Below are 15,790 nucleotides of genomic sequence, written 5' to 3'. Positions count from 1 at the left end.
TGATCGGAGCATTGCTGCTGCCCACCAGTGCTGTGAGGCAATCTCTCTGGGGCTCACCGGAGGGCCCTTCAAACCTTCAAAGACAAAGCACGATGCAATTACTTGCCCTGCATACTTTTAAAAATCTTTTTTATTTAATTTTTTTTCAAAATACAAACATAACAGATATAAAAAAGAAAGAAAAAGAAAAAATACAGATAATTGACTTTCCATCCATCCTTCCATGGTTTCTTTAAATTAATGGTTCTACAGTGGTGCCTCGCAAGACGAAAATAATTCGTTCCGCGAGTCTTTTCGTCTTGCGATGTTTTTCGTCTTGCGAAGCACGGTCCGTCGCAACTGCGCCTCTTCAAGCGGCTTTAAGAAAAAAGCGCAAGACATTTTCGTCTTGCGAAGCAAGCCCATAGGGAATTTAGTCTAGCGAAGCAACGCAAAACTGAAAAACCCTTTCGTCTAGCGAGTTTTTTGTCTTGCGAGGCATTCGTCTTGCAGGGCACCACTGTATTTTAACACAATCCTGCTTGTCTCTGTATTTACTTCCATACAATTTTAAAGTGCTGAGCTTGCTGCAAACTGACTAGTGTCTTAACACTTTTACAATAGTTTTTCAAATAATCTACAAATGGTTTCCAATCCTCTTTAAATATGGTCTCTTCTTCTTCTCTAATTTTATTTGTTAGATTTGCTAATTCTGCATACTCCATCAATTTCATGTGCTCTTCTTCCTTTGCAGGTACAGCATTTTCACACCATCTTTGGACATATAACATTCTTGCAGTGGTGGTCTCATACAAGAATAGATTCATTTCTTTAATGGTTACATCTGGACCTGTTATACCCAAAAGAAAAGCCTTTGGCATCTTAGGAATACCTGTTTTAAATATATTTTTCAGCTCATTATGAATCATTTCCCAATATTCCTTAACTACTCTACAGGTCCACCACATAGGATAAAAAGTTCCTTTTTTACATTTTCAACATTTACTTGACTCTGACTTATACATTTTTGCTAATTTGCTTGGTGTCAGGTAACATCTATAGATCATTTTCATGTAATTTTCTTTCAGATCGTAACAGGCTGTTAATTTCAACCCTGATGTCATTCTCTCCCATATTTCTAAGTCATTTTTAAACTTCTTTCCATAGTTATCTTGAAATATATTGGGGTTCTTAGTTGTCAGCCACAATCCTAAATACTTCACCTTTTTATCCATCTTCCATCCACTCAGTAATTCTAAATCCTTTTTCATCTACACATCCATGTTTTTAACCAACATCTTGGTTTTCAATTTATTTATCTTAAATCCTGCTACTTTATTAAATTATTCATTTCTTCAATCACTTTGTGTATGCTACTCCCTGGTTCCTCTAATGTAAGAACTACGTCATCTGCAAATGCCTTCAATTTATATGTTTAACATCCTACTTTCACACCTTTCATATCTGCCCTGCATACTGTTAACTCTCATGCATCCTTCCAGGAGTGCGCTCTCTCTCTCTCTCTCTCTCTCTCTCTCTCTCTCTCTCTCTCTGTATGAATGATGGGGAATGAAGTGGAAGAAGCTTGGAGGGACTGATGGTGCCCTTGGGCTACTCCTTGAAGAACAAGGGCTTGGCAAAATACAGTCTGGGTGCTATACATACCATACATAGTGTACTTAACACACAGGTCTCTTGCTGAGAAGCATCAGGATTTACAATGTGACTTTTATGAGTTATCTGGAACCCCAGTAAACGTTCCCTAGCCCATATATAACTACAGTTTTCAAGGAGATTTATAGGCAAGTATTCCCCTGATGATGCCTGAAGATACTCCCGACATGCTATAAATGAAACGATTGGCACAGAAGCCTTATCCTTCTATTTAGCTGCACATATTTTGAGATAGCTGTCATGCAAATATTCTGCAGAATACGATCAGGCAGTAAAAAGCTAATGCAAAGTTATGGAAGTCTGTAAAGATAGTAGTACAATAAACTCCTGAAATACTGGTTCCTGGCAAAGGCCATTGAGGCATCTGGATTCATGTAATATGTATTCTTTTTTCCCTTTTCGTTAGTTGACACATTTGGGTTTTTCATAATCTTCCTATACAGTTTATGAGCTCTTAAGTAACTGTTCTTGCTGCTTCCCAGTACTCAGTCATATACTGATTCTCAGCTATCCTCCTAATAATTTTTTTTAAGAGGGAGCAGCTGTGCTAGCACACATTGCAAATTTCTCCTACATCCCCTTCCTCATTCAATTACAACATAGGGGCAAAAGGGACACAGGCAAACCCTTTGCTGATGGTTTGTACAGTGAAGGTAGTTCTTGGTTTAAGCCAACATGTATCACATTTTAAAGTTTTAGGTAGGGCTCAGACAAATTGACAAGTGTTACAGACTTTTCCAGGTGACCCCTCCCCCCACATCGTTCATCCTGATTTACTTGCACAAAGTTTACATAGAGGTTAGACTATGTCTAGTCTCTTTTGAGCATTTGGTTTGTGGAAAGGTCATACAGCAGTGAGCATTCAGCCTAATTTAATTGTGGGCTGTTTGAATATTATTAGTATTCATTCATCTCACACTTTTCAGATCATTTCCCTATCACTTTCCTAACTGCCAAAAAGTTTATTTTGTAGATGTGCTTTAATCCCTTTTAATTGAGCAAACCTAAATTTATGGTATAGAGTTGAATAAGTATGGAGGCAACTTCCGGGTTGGCTGTGGGCATTGGAGACCGCCCGCTCTGAGTGGCCCAATTGCTGTGAGGGGGCAGGAAGGGAGCTCAGGCAAAGCACTTTCTCTAAAAAGCCCAAAAGGAAAAGTTTGGGTTCTGAAAGGTCCAGCAGTGTCGAAGGACACTCTCTAGGAACTCCCAAAGCTCCGGAGGAAGCATGAGACCTCTGAGACTGAGCACAGATACATGGTGCAATTGAGACCCACAGCAAACTGCTCACCATTGAAGCAGCAACTTCTCCAAAAATAAAAGCAATTCGGACCAATTAGATGAGGTTAAAAGATAATATTAAGAAGAATAAACTAATTGGATCCACACCAGAGTGGTAAAGAGGAGGTTCCCCACTGGATGCCAGTACAGTGGTACATCTGGTTGCAGACAGGATCCATTCTGGAGCTCTGGTCGGATCCTGAGGTTTCCACAACCGGAGGGACCGCTTCTGCACATGCGTGCACAGCGAAACACTTCTGGGTTTGCCACCTGAAGTTTATGTTACCTGAGGGTACTGTAAGCCGAGGTGCTACTGTATTGAACTGCAAGGAGAAAATCTGCAGGGACTGAGATAAGAACAAAATATAAACATCTGCTAATGATTTTTTTTATAAGCATTCCAGTTTATGAACTGAGTTAAAACTGTGATTTGCCTAAGTACTGGATGCATAACTTTTAGACTGTATAAATATCTTCCGGCAAGCATGCCAAACTGCAAATAACTTTAAATATTGGGGAGGGAAAGAGAAGAAAGTGGGACATGGACTTTGTGGATTGTGGCCTGGTGCTCCTCTCCTGGTGTCGGAGGGACCAAGGCTCCCCCCTGCACGGGCTGCTGGGGGGCAGCGGAGTGGGGACCCGATAGCCCTGTGCCCTTCAACCCCAGCCTCGTGTGGGGGTGGAGTGAGTGGTGGAGGACAAATGGAGCCCCCACAGCTGCCCAGCCCCTGCTGCCATTGGGACAACACCAGCCCCAAGTGTCATGGCTGTTGCACCCTCCTCATGTGAGGGTGGAATCGAAGGGCAGATGGTTGCTGCCTCCCCACACCATCCTCCTCAAGAGGTCTTCAAGGTTTCGATCCAGGGAGGCTGGTGCAAGAAGGGTGCAACAGCCATGCTGCTTCGGGCTGGTGTCACCCATGCGGCCACAGGGGCTGGGGGGGTAACAGTCCTCCACCCCTTGCCCCACCCCACCCTGGCACACGCACACATACTTGCACACCAGCCCCAGGCAGCATGGAGATGTGCTACATTGCTGCTTAGCAGCACTATATTGGATACAATCCTATGTGTTCAATATTCTTTTTTGGAGGGTGTGGGTGTTTTGCATTGCACTGTCATTTCAAAAGAGAATAACCAATCCCAATGCCTTGCAGACAGGCACAAGTGATACATGTGAAAGATATATCAAATAGATGACATGGGAATGTTCAAGCATGCACATGCTGAAAAGTGCTACAGAAATAATGAGTAAATGCCTTCTGTTCAAAAGGAGACAAATTCTTTATGATTTTGAAAATTGTGCTAGAAATGTCAAATGTGCAGTCATGTGCCCAGTCTGCAGCTATGAAGCAGAATTAATGGCTTTTCAGTCCCACTGGTTTCAGTGGGAGAGCTATGAACATAATTAAATATCTCAAAGGGGCTTTGCTCAGGGAAACTATAGATGTCTCTCTGTGTGTGCACATACAAACACAATTAGAAAATTGGGTTGTTTAACCTATGTCCTGTTTCAGACCTCCAAAAAGTAGCATTGACTCTAACATTTTATGATTCTCTAGGGAAACTGAGCATTCCTGATGCTGGAGTAACATTCTGGATTCCCTAGTATCTTTCTCAAGGAATAAATCATGAAAGATGACAGCCTTTGGAACATTTGGCTTAGGAGGCACCCAGCCAATAAACACGGAACAGTGATACTATCATCTGAATCACTGATAAACACTAAAGTAGATTGATTTAGGCCTAGTTGTCACTGAATTGGTAAATGGTCTGGGCTGTTACACTTCAAATTGCAGGTGAGGCTCAGCTGATAGAAATACCTAATGTTAATTGTTTAGAATATCTATACCCCATTCTTTTGTATCAAAATAGGCAATAAATGTGCCTAACAATCCACAAAAAATGTGTGATGTCAGGGGTGCCAACTTGAATAAAATACGGGGGGGGCAGGTAAGCCCCACCCTGCCTAATTGATCACATGATGCGGTGCACACACACCATTTGAATGGCAATACCCTCTACCTTGTGTGGGGGGGGGACCTGGCCCCCTCAAATATTTTAATAATAATAATAATCCAACAACTAATGTTCGTGGACTGCAATCCCCACCCTCCAAATCTTGTGGAGCAGCTGAACCCTCGGTGACTTTTAGTTACTGTGACCTCCATGTAAGCCTTGTTCAAATAAATTAGGATGAATGCTCAATAAACAGATCATATGGAAGGGAAGGAAGGCTGGAAGGAGATGAGGGCCCTTGCTGGCATTCTGGAAACATCGCTTATGCTCTGATTTGTTTGTGAGAAGGTTACATGTCTTCCTGTTGAACATTAATTTATCCCACACTTTTCAGTGCGTTTCTCCACTATTTTCCTAACTGCAAAAGTCCACTTCCCCCTGCAAAGTGGACTTCTTGTGCTAGAGTGGCAAATCACTTTAATCCATTTCAGTTGCACGAAGCTGACTTTCCTGTGTGCAATTGAATCCCTCCCCCAAATACTGACAGTCTGCAGTTGGGCAACAAGAAGCAGGAATTGTTATGTACTGAAGTTCTCACCCTGGGCCAGCAGGGGGATACTGTAGATAGTTATGCAAATGAAGGATCGAAAGTGACGTTCAGTGATTGGATAGTTTGTATGCAAATGAAGGATCGAAAGTGACGTTCAGTGATTGGCTAGTTACAGAAAATGGTTACTGTTGCATTCTAGTGGAGCTCTATATAAGCAGGCTGACTGAGCTCCTCAGTTCAGTTCTGTTCCAGCTTACAAATAAAGAGCTGCTTTGGAAGAATCGCTGTGTCATCTGATATGTTCGCCCACAACTTAACAGGAATGCTTTTGAAAGCCAGCCTCAGGGGTGGTGTGGAGGTTTAGGGTTAAATCTGGTGTTGACACATTTCCTACAGGTTTGCATTTCATGGAGCTTTCTGATTCTCCGTTCTGTTCTTGCTTTTGTTATCATTACAGCCTTGCAGGTTGCTTTCTGCAGGTGGCAGGAACAGAGCAGCCAAGTCTTTTAAAGCAGAGATCAAAACAGAAATTACAGAGCTGAAAGGCATTGTTCCAGTCTTTGAAACAGCTCCATAAACTTGCTCGAGCGTGGGATGGAATCTTAATTTCCCCCGAAATCATGTTCCTGAACTTCTCCTTGAGTAATGTTGTGTATGCTACTACTGTTGCATTAGCGCTGATATCCCTCTCTCAAATCTCTTGTATATAGTTCCTCTACTTCAGCTGTTTTTATTATCTTGAGGTTACACAGATTCCTGGGCCTGAGGATGATTGCTTTTCACTGCTGTAAATGAGGAATAAATTGGAACAACAACAACAACAATATGGTGAAACCAGGGCAATCACAGACTCATAGTTGGAAAGGACCCGAGGGTCATCCTGCCTAACCCCTGACTGATGTCTTCCTTGGCATTGCTTTCCTTCTTCTTGATTTTTAATAGGTGGGTTCTTTCTGATCTTTCAGAGGGCTCTCAGACAACTCTAAAGTTATTGGAAAGTGCAAACCCATTTTGAATCGAGACAGTTAATATTAAGGTTTATGCAATAAAAACAGGATTGATGGTGACACCAGAAGACCAGGGCCCAAAAGATAAATGATGCTCCATTGCTCTTACATTAATCACCATATAATATCACAATAATTACAAACAAATAATTACTCACAAAATATGCATTCCTGCAATAATTTATTTGTCAACCTGTTAACATTCCAACTACAATGAATTGTGTTCAAGGTAACGATAAGCACTAATTGCACCATGTTGAATGAGATACGAATATCTTTAAAAATGGCATGATAGAGAAAATTCATTAACGCTGAAAACAACATCCAAAATGCGCTTGGAGTTTCCTCCCCTAAATTCCATCTGCATGAATCTGAATCGCACAACAGATTTTTTTTTGTAGAATTCTGAAGCAGAAACCCAGGCGTTACCAAGATTCCCAACCCAGATTTATTGGTGAATGTGGAATGGAGGGATTATGGAAAAGAAGCAATTGAATGAAGGGAAGTTGCCATCACCCTTCCCACACCCACCACTTTCCCTTTTCAATCCCTCCCCAGAGGCACCACCCCAAGCCAATATTCTGTCCAAGCTAAGCCTAGCTAAAATTCAACAGAGAAGGGGAGCTGCTCAAGGAAGTTGAAGGAATAAGAACTCTCTTCCAGCCCACTGCTTCTTTTCTCCAAATGTCCCTGTGCCCACATCCATGCTCAGTGAAAAATACAGGTTTCGGGATCCCATGGCTTTTATGCTGTATCTAGTTCCAGTCTCACCTATTTCCAGCAGAGCAGCAGAAGTTCCTAACAGGACATGCCACATGCATGTCCAAAATGTTGTGCTGTGAATTCGGAATGTGTGCCTTGGTTCTCAGTCCAAGAAAACAGAACACATTTTCTGCATTGGGACAACACATGAAAAGACACCACACTAGTTTTCATGTCTCTCAACAGGCTCAACACTTCTCCTGCAAAGAAAGATGGGGAAACATGGTTGATTCCGGCTATCAGTCTTTTTCACATAAGAGACACAGATTGCACTTTGCTGGGACTTGTGAAATAGCAAGGAGAAGAGAGCAGGACAGAGAGAGCATTCAAGCCTGAAATCATTCTTATAGCATCAGTCCAGACATGTATGTTGCCAGGATTCACTTTGTCTACTACCGGTATGTTGACGGATGGGAAATGGGGTCACATTGCACATAGGCACTGTGTGGCTTCCATGTCTTAGAAGCAATAGTCACATTCACTTCCAGATCCAACAAGGAATGAGTGGAAACATGCCGGACTAGCCCTTTAATGATGATGATATATTTGTTTCCTGGCCTTCATCCTAAGGTCCCAGGGTGGGTTTCAATATTAAAACACAATATTAAAAACAATTTAAAACAACTTAACATGCACACCAGCAACATTCCCCATCCAAAGCACAATCAGCTCAGTTCTCCAGGGAGCTGCTTCAATGAATGTAGTAATATTTCCTCTTTGGCAGAGGTGGGAAACCTGTGGCCCTACAACTCCCATCACTCCCAGAAAGCATAGTCCAAGAGCCTCTGAAGGGCCATCAGTTCCCCACGCCTGCTCTATAGGGACAAGAACCGTGACTGGTAGAAACCTTGGCTTATATGGAAGCTGGATGATTAATTGTGTGTTGTGGGACATTGCTAGTGTGTGTGATAGCATCAAGGGACTGGGGACAGTCCCACTCATGCCTAGTCCCATGTATTTAGAAATGAATGCTTGAATAGAGCTTCTGTGTGAGGACAAAGTAGAACTGTCCCCCACCCCCTTAAACCTTGTGTGGAAACGCCCTTGGAACTCCTGCTAATGATTCTATAGTATACAGAAACAGAGAAAAACTCTATTACTGAGACTCCACTAAGTCAAATTGACTTGGAATGTAGTCTATTCTGCAGAACCCCAGGTCACAGAATTGAGGTATTGATCTTGGCCAAAAGGCTGAAAAGTTCCCTTGCCTCATATTCATGCTGTTTAAACTTTGTAACGGTCCGATGACTAGATTCAAATAAATGAATTTGATCACACTGAGGAGTGTGAAAAGGTCAGAGCCCTGCCTGCATTTATTTGCTGAAACCATTTATTTTGTCAGAGAAGGTTATCAGAAATCAGAAATGGAAGCTCAGTCTCACAGCTCTGCAAACCTCTTGTCTGTTCCAATTAAAACATTGCCCAGAAAATGGAATGAATTATATTCTATTTGGCCGCAGTACAAAACTTGGAAATGAAGATTCTTTACATAGCTTCTTGGAGGAATGGTATGTGATCCCATATTTTAAAAAGTTGTTCAAATATTAGTGCACCCAAATGAGAGGGCTAAAAGAGTATTAAGGGTCTATGAAAATTTATAGCCTTCAGTACATTAATGCTGGCATTTTAGGTGTTTCCTTACATATGGCAAGTCCATTTTCATTAATGTTAAGCAAAAACACGCACACACCCTTTTAGTCCCATACACAGGCCAACAAAATGAGAGGCCTTTGGGACACTTTTGATAGCAGTGGCAGATTTCAGGATAGTTCCTACCATCAGCGGCGTAGCGTGAGTTGTCAGCACCCGGGGCAAGGCAAGTAATTTGCGCCCCCTAACCCGGGGCAAGGCAAGTAATTTGCGCCCCCCCAACCCCTAACCTGCCGATCTGAGTCGAGTTGCTGCTGGCGCTGCCGCCCAAACCACGCTGCTTGCCCGGAGGAGGAGGGGGGCAGAGAGGCGAGGAAAATGCAACATGGCCCAGCAGCTGCTGCAGCAGCAGCGGAGGCGGGGCTGTGAGGAGGGGCTGCCTGGCACGTCCTCCGCGGCCCTGACGCGCGGGGCTGAGAGCCGCTGCCTGCCGGACGCCTTCAGCCCGGGCGCGCGCACAGCTCGTCGGTTCCACGAGACATGGGGCTCTGCTACAGCCTGCGCCCGAGGCTCTTCGGCGACTCCGGAGGCAGCGAGCGCCCCCCCCCAGATGTTGGGCCCGGTGCGGCCGGCCCCCCTGGCACCCCCCACGCTACGCCACTGCCTACCATTAGGGAACTGTCTCAGGCGAGAGATGCTGGGGAGAAGTGGTGGGAGCCTCCCAGCCTTTCCTGATGAGTCAATTTGCTGTTCCACTTGAGGAATACAACTGTGTGTGCCACGTGGCCTCCTCCTCCTCCTCCTCCTCCTCCTCCTCCTCCTCCCTTTAAACTAGCTTGCTGCTCCCAGATGTGGTGGAGGAGATTCAAGGGCTGGGGGTGGGAAAACAGAACCTGCTCTTGGAGTGTCACCATATTTATCATGCTCTTCCTGCAAGGAGTTCAGAACAGCAAACATTACAGTCTCCCCCTCCTTAAAAAAGCCTGTAATGTACTTTAGGCTGAGAGATAGTGACTAGCCAAAGGACAACCATGGAGCTGTGGCCAGGTAGGGATTGAACCAGGGTCACCACAGTTCTAGTCTGACATTCTTGTGGGAGTGCATCCAAAATGCTATGGAAAGAGTTAATGTAGTACAGAATCCTATGATGTCGCCACAGTAAGCAGTTTTTCAGTAAGGTCTCTTATCACCTGTAGAGTGTTAGAGAGTGAGTGCAGCAGGAGTTTATTTTATGCTGCTATGTGCCTCAGAATATGTCATAAGTCTGCCAGTTTCATATAGTCTCTCTCTCTCTCTCTCTCTCTCTCTCTCTCTCTCTCACACACACACACACACACACAAATTTGTTTTAGGATACCAATTAAAGTTATGTGTTATGTTTAAACTCTAAACTCTACAATTCTAACCACTACAACTGGAGATGGCCAAATCTGTCCTTTTCTGTGTCTCACATTTCTGACCTTCACTTCACTGTGCCCAACTTCAGTTTGCAAATATTCCTTTTAAAAGTCTGCATGAAAATTCATCAGCATTGTGTGGTGCAGTAGTTTTAGGGCTCGGCTAGGACATGGGAGACCAGGGTTCAAAATCTTACTTAGTCATGAAGCTCATTGGGTGACTTTGAGCCAATCGCTGCTTCTTAGCCTAACCTACCTCATAGGGCTGTTGTGAGGATCAAATGGGGACGGAAAAACAGGTATGCTGCTACCTTCAGCTATTTGGAGGCGAGGTAGGATATAAATCTAATAAATATATTTTTGAACACAAATTTGCCTAATATGCACATTTTTGGAAGCAATTTCCCTGGAATCTCCCTCTCTTTTCTCCCTTCCTCCACTTTTGCTTAAACACACCCACCCACCTACCCCACAGTGTGGCTCCTAATATTTTAACAAATAAACTTGGGTAAGCTGGATCTTTCTGTCTACAGAGCTGTTTGTCATTCAGCTGATTCTCTGAATTTGACAGTCACTGTAAGGACTCTCCCCCTTCTCTAAACACGGTTCTTGAAATAGCTTTTGTAATCACTGATCCAGATGTCCATCAATTTAATGAACATTTTAATGAGCAGGGAGCCTCTTTGATTGCCCACAGCTGTGAGATCATTATTATTCTGAAAAGAGAAAACATTTCACCTTCGTCCAATAGTCATGCCAGGTGAGTATTTGTCTGTTTCGCCTATAGGAACTAGGAAGCTGCTTTATACTGAATCAGACCATTCGTCCATCTAGGTCAGTACGGGCTACTCTACACTGAGTGGCAGAGGCTCTCCAGGATTTCAGGTACTAGACATTTCTAGCTCTGTCGAGAGAAGCCAGGAACTGGCCCTGGCGCCTTAAGGATGCAAAGCCACCACTGAGCTCTGGTTTAGCAGCATAATCTTTCCTACCACCTGGCACGAAACACTTTTAATTGGAGGTGCCAGAGGCTGAACCTGGGACCTTCAGCAGCCTAGTGCCCTCTAGAGCTTTTGAACTACAACTCCCACCAGTCCCACCCAGCATGGCCATGCTGGCTGAAGCTGATGGAAATTGTAGTCCAAAACTTGTGGAAGCCACCAAGTTCTATAAGGCTGTTCTATATGCACCACCCCTGAGTTGCAATCAGGGTAGCAGCCTACCTCTTAGGGTGTGAGGGTTTGGCTGCCACTTTGGATTGTTCTGGGAGCACAATAGTGAAGCATAGCTGCACCTCCCTGCAAGTGAAGCTGCCTTCTGCCATGTCAAATCATTGACCTGTCAGACCTGGTACCATCTCCTTTGACTGGCAGCAGTTCTGCAATATCCGCTGGAAGTGCTGGGATGCAGCTCAGCTTGCTAAGGGGTTTGCAAGGGGTTATATTATAGAGAAGGGAACCTTCACATTCCTAAAGGGTCTCCCTGATCTCCCTGATGACCTTTCCTTTGATGTTACTGACATTCTCAGCTTGCACCTTTTCCTTTTGTGCCTCCCCCTTCCTCTCATTTGAGTTCTTTTGGAGACAGGACATCTTTGGATGTATCTCTGGAGAGTGCAAGAGTCCTTTGCACCTCCACCTTAGTTAGTAAGAGCTAGGAACCTTTTCTACCCAAGTATGCATTTCCTATAAAAAGAAACTAAGCCTTTTTCATGATTCCACAGCAAGTGTACCTCTGTGTGACTGCCACCAAGGTAAGCTGGCCATCTCTCAGCGAAGGATCCATTGCACAGTCATCTTCATGCTGTGTGCTAACTCTGCAAAGTAATTCAATATACTCAGGATCTTTTTAACCCAAGGATGATGGAGCACTTCGGCTCTATCTGTATGCTCTGCAAAGTCACTTCAGAAAGTAAGAACAGTCAGGGATGGTGTCAGCACCTCTCGTCCTTGGGCAATTTCAAGGGCCCCAGTTCCTTCACAGGGCTCACTGACAACGTCTGCTCTACCCCCTTATTTATTTTTCTGACCCTGAAAGGCAAGCCATGTCAGGTCCAGTCTAATGTTGGGCTGCACAGTGTGGGAAATTTATAGAGTGGCTAGACACAGCCATCCATTGGTCCTTGTACAGCTGCCGCTGCAGCCAAGTAAGCTAATCAGGCACCATTGAGAGGGGCAGAAGAGGTCCACAGGAGGACATATTGTCCAGGGTCTCCTCAAACAAGGAGATAGCTGACTGCAGGTTTGGCCAGTGGCCCTTGGCATGATGCCCTTGTGGGATGGCCTCTCCTTAGGAGATGTCCCCTCCATCTCGCTTGTCACCTGCTCACTTAGAGAGCTCTTAGCTGAACAAGTCAGCAGGCAATGACAGCTGTGATAGGTCAAGGATTTAAACTGGCCTTTCCAGAGGGTACTTGTGTCTTGGTAGCTTCCCAAGGACACCGGTTTTGAGGACAACTCATTATTCCAGAGATGCTGTTAACTTAGGGAGCAGAGAAGTCCATTGTTTTTTCTTTCTTTCCCCCAGTAATCATTATGGGTGCACAAGAGACAGTCTTTTTAGATATAGCTGTCGGCTAGAAGGTGTTTCCTTGGCAGTATATGATGCTTGGCTGTGGAGCAGCAGCAGGTTAAGGAGCAAAGGCAGTGGAGGCTGGTCCATTGGGGTGAATGGGACACTGCACCACCTTCTTTCTTCCAACCAATACAGGGGATGGCCCTGGCTGTCAGCTTCCTTCTCCTTAGTCCCAGTGGTTCTCCATGTAGAACTCAGCAGGCACAAAGCTAAAATGAGTTGGTTCCACCTGACGTTGACTCTGGCACCACCTACTGCTGGCCTCCCTGTTTTTCACCAGCCACCACTATGGCTATATCTATAGCAAATGTTTAAATCAGTCTCATAGCACTTTAAGCAGTCATGACTTTCCTCCAAAGAATCCTGGGAACAGTAGTTTGTTAAACATGCTGAGAGTTGTTAGGAGACTCCCATCCCCCCCACAGAGCTACAATTCCCAGAATTCCCTGGGAAAAGGGATTGACTGTTAAGCCACTCTGGGAATAGCAAATTTTGTCTAGGAAGCCTATAACAGAACTGTGAGACAGAATACCACAATCCTGGGATTAAATGTTTTAGCAAATTACTTCCAACTCACAAACTGTCATTGGTTGCAGGTTCCTCCACGGGGTTTATTTGGCAAGCTTCTGCCCTCCAAGGCCAGGGCTCTGTGTCAACCCAACCTTGACTTTCACGCCTCATGGAATGATGCCAGCAGGAGTGTCACTTTTCTAATTTTAGCCTGTCCAAACACACTGACACCTTCCCGATAACATTTCAGTTCAGGAGCAGAGTGTTTAGTTTAGGATTAATGTCTGATGGACTGTACAGTGTGTCCAAACCTTGGTACAGCTCAGTAAAAACTCCCCTGCTATAGATCTACAATTTGGGGTTTGTGTGTGTGTGTGGGGGGGGTAACATCCTGCCAAAAATAGAATGGGTATGAGAAATGCAAACAATCCAACTAGCCATTCAGCAGCCATGTCTGGAACACCATAACAATCTGTGCAGGCTGTAATTCTCCCAAACACACCAATCTTAACAAACTCTTAATCAAAATAAATTGATATGGGGAATGGGAGGAAGAAGTCACCAAACTAGCAGTTTACTCATGAGTTGCAATCAGATCAAACAGTGAGATGCGTCTGGCTCTGAGAATCTTGTAAAAGGCTCAGTGGGAGTCATGGAAAGCGGAGGAGATATTAGAGGCCGCCTCTTGAGGGAGGAGGTTGCAGGAAGTGGGGAAAGCAATCCTGATTTTCCCAAAAGATCAGACTTTTTCCAAGGACAGGAAAATGCACTGGATGGTGTGAATAATGCTTGATGTGATGTTGTCTAACCTGCCTGCAAACAGATAAAAATGAATGCTCAGAATGCAGGTGATGTGGAATAGCAATGAGCAAGAAATTAGTTTGAAATGCATTGGAAATACCTTGTTTTGCAATTTCTGAAACAAAACAGAAATTGAAATTGTGCTCCTGTGAAATTTGCACATTTCTGAATTTTGTGGTACAGTTTGCCAACCAAACAATGTATATAACGGGGAAAGTATACAGTAAAATGCACAAATTAGTGGAAATTGCTTGCAAAAATTAGGAGAAAATGCATAGAAAAATGTGCATTTTGGGAGAAATTCACACAAATAATTTTCATGATGATTCCCGCCCCCCCGAAAATAAATAAATCACAAGCTTATGCAGAAATGTGAAGAATGGAACTTAAGATGCAGGGGTGGGGGTGGGAATGAGAAACTTAGAAAAATAAACATTTGACAGATTGGTGTATCCCTAGCCTGGTAGTAACCCAAGGGTTATTGATTCCTATTTTGAGGAGGTTTGGACCCCAGAAATTGTGACAAAATAAAATCAGGGGTGAGCAGAAGGTAGGTCTTGATCTGCTGGTCTTGATCCCCGGGTGACTTGCATAGAACAGCAAGGATTTTTGACTCCAAATAGTTTAAGAATAGTGGCAAGAAAATGATTTTCCCCAATATTAATAAATTGCAGAAAATAAGAGGACTGGAGGTAATCAGAAGTGGGATTTTTATAGGGAAGGACAATGAGCTTTGTTCAGTTCTGTTACAAATTCAGAATGATTTGTTTCTAAGTATCGTTGTATCATTTGCACCAGGTTCTAGGTGGTGGGTATTGGGGTTCTAGTAAAAACAATGTAGATCCTTCAACCCTGAAATTGTCTTCTTCCCCGCAGCTGAAATACTTATAATTAAATAATTATATAAGTCCTGAATCTTCCAACTTCATTGGAAGTTGGTTTACGATTTCTGGTGTTACGGCAGAGGGAGAAAAACTTTTCCCTATCCACTTTCTTCATGTTATGCATAATTTTATAATCTTCTGTCATATCGCCTCTAAGTCACTTTTTTTTTTTTTTTAAAGTCCCAAATGCTGTAACTGTTCCTCTTAGGGGAGTTGCTCCTCTTAATCACTTGGGTTGCCCTTTTCTGAACCATTTCCAACTCTACACTATCCTTTCTGAGGTAATGAGCGATTTTAATGCTCATTAAAATCCGCAGTCCCTCAGGAGAAAGGGTTGATTCTGCATGCAAATCATATGCATTATTATCCTCCACTGAAGTTTTTCTTTTTTCTTTTCTTTTCTTTTCTTTTCTTTTCTTTTCTTTTCTTTTCTTTTCTTTTCATGTTCCCACAATGCATCTCAAAAAAGCCCCCCTTCAAATGTATACTGTCAGCTTCTACTTATAGTCAGCATTGTCCTACGCTAGGGCTTGGGAACATCTTGCAGCCTGAGGGCTACACTCCTTGAGGGCAGCAGAAACAAAGCACTGCAGCAGGGCTCCCCAGCCATGGTAGGGTTCCAGACTTGCCCAAGCTGTGGTCACTGGTGGTGGGAGGAGGAGGAGGAGGCAGTGGCGGTGCAAGCAGCAGTGCCAGCGGTGCCCCTGGCTCGACTTGTCTCATGGGGAAGAAGGAGCTGCTCCATTCCGTGCCCCATGCCAGAAGCTGGAGAAACTGGGTCTATCCCAGTGCTGCGCTCTGCTCAGTGCTCAGCCTCCTCCA

At 43.9% G+C, this 15,790-nt stretch overlaps 1 protein-coding gene and 1 long non-coding RNA gene across 3 annotated transcripts in view; both read right to left on the bottom strand.

The window, feature by feature from the left end:
* The window catches only part of LOC308463824 (claudin-34-like), a 312,859-nt gene that overhangs the window by 112,426 nt on the left and 184,643 nt on the right, over positions 1-15,790 (bottom strand). The gene's annotated exons all lie outside the window — the stretch shown is intronic.
* Positions 6,601-9,602, bottom strand: LOC308464615. Its single transcript, XR_013980112.1, has 2 exons — positions 9,467-9,602; positions 6,601-8,984 (listed from the first exon to the last, which is right to left on the bottom strand). It is a non-coding gene; the product is annotated as an uncharacterized lncRNA (long non-coding RNA).

Source organism: Podarcis pityusensis (genome assembly GCF_964106645.2).
Source record: "Podarcis pityusensis genome assembly, chromosome: 15".
NCBI lineage: Eukaryota > Metazoa > Chordata > Lepidosauria > Squamata > Lacertidae > Podarcis > Podarcis pityusensis.
The sequence above is the reverse complement of the archived record's forward strand: the minus strand, read 5'-3'. Positions and strand labels throughout refer to the sequence as shown.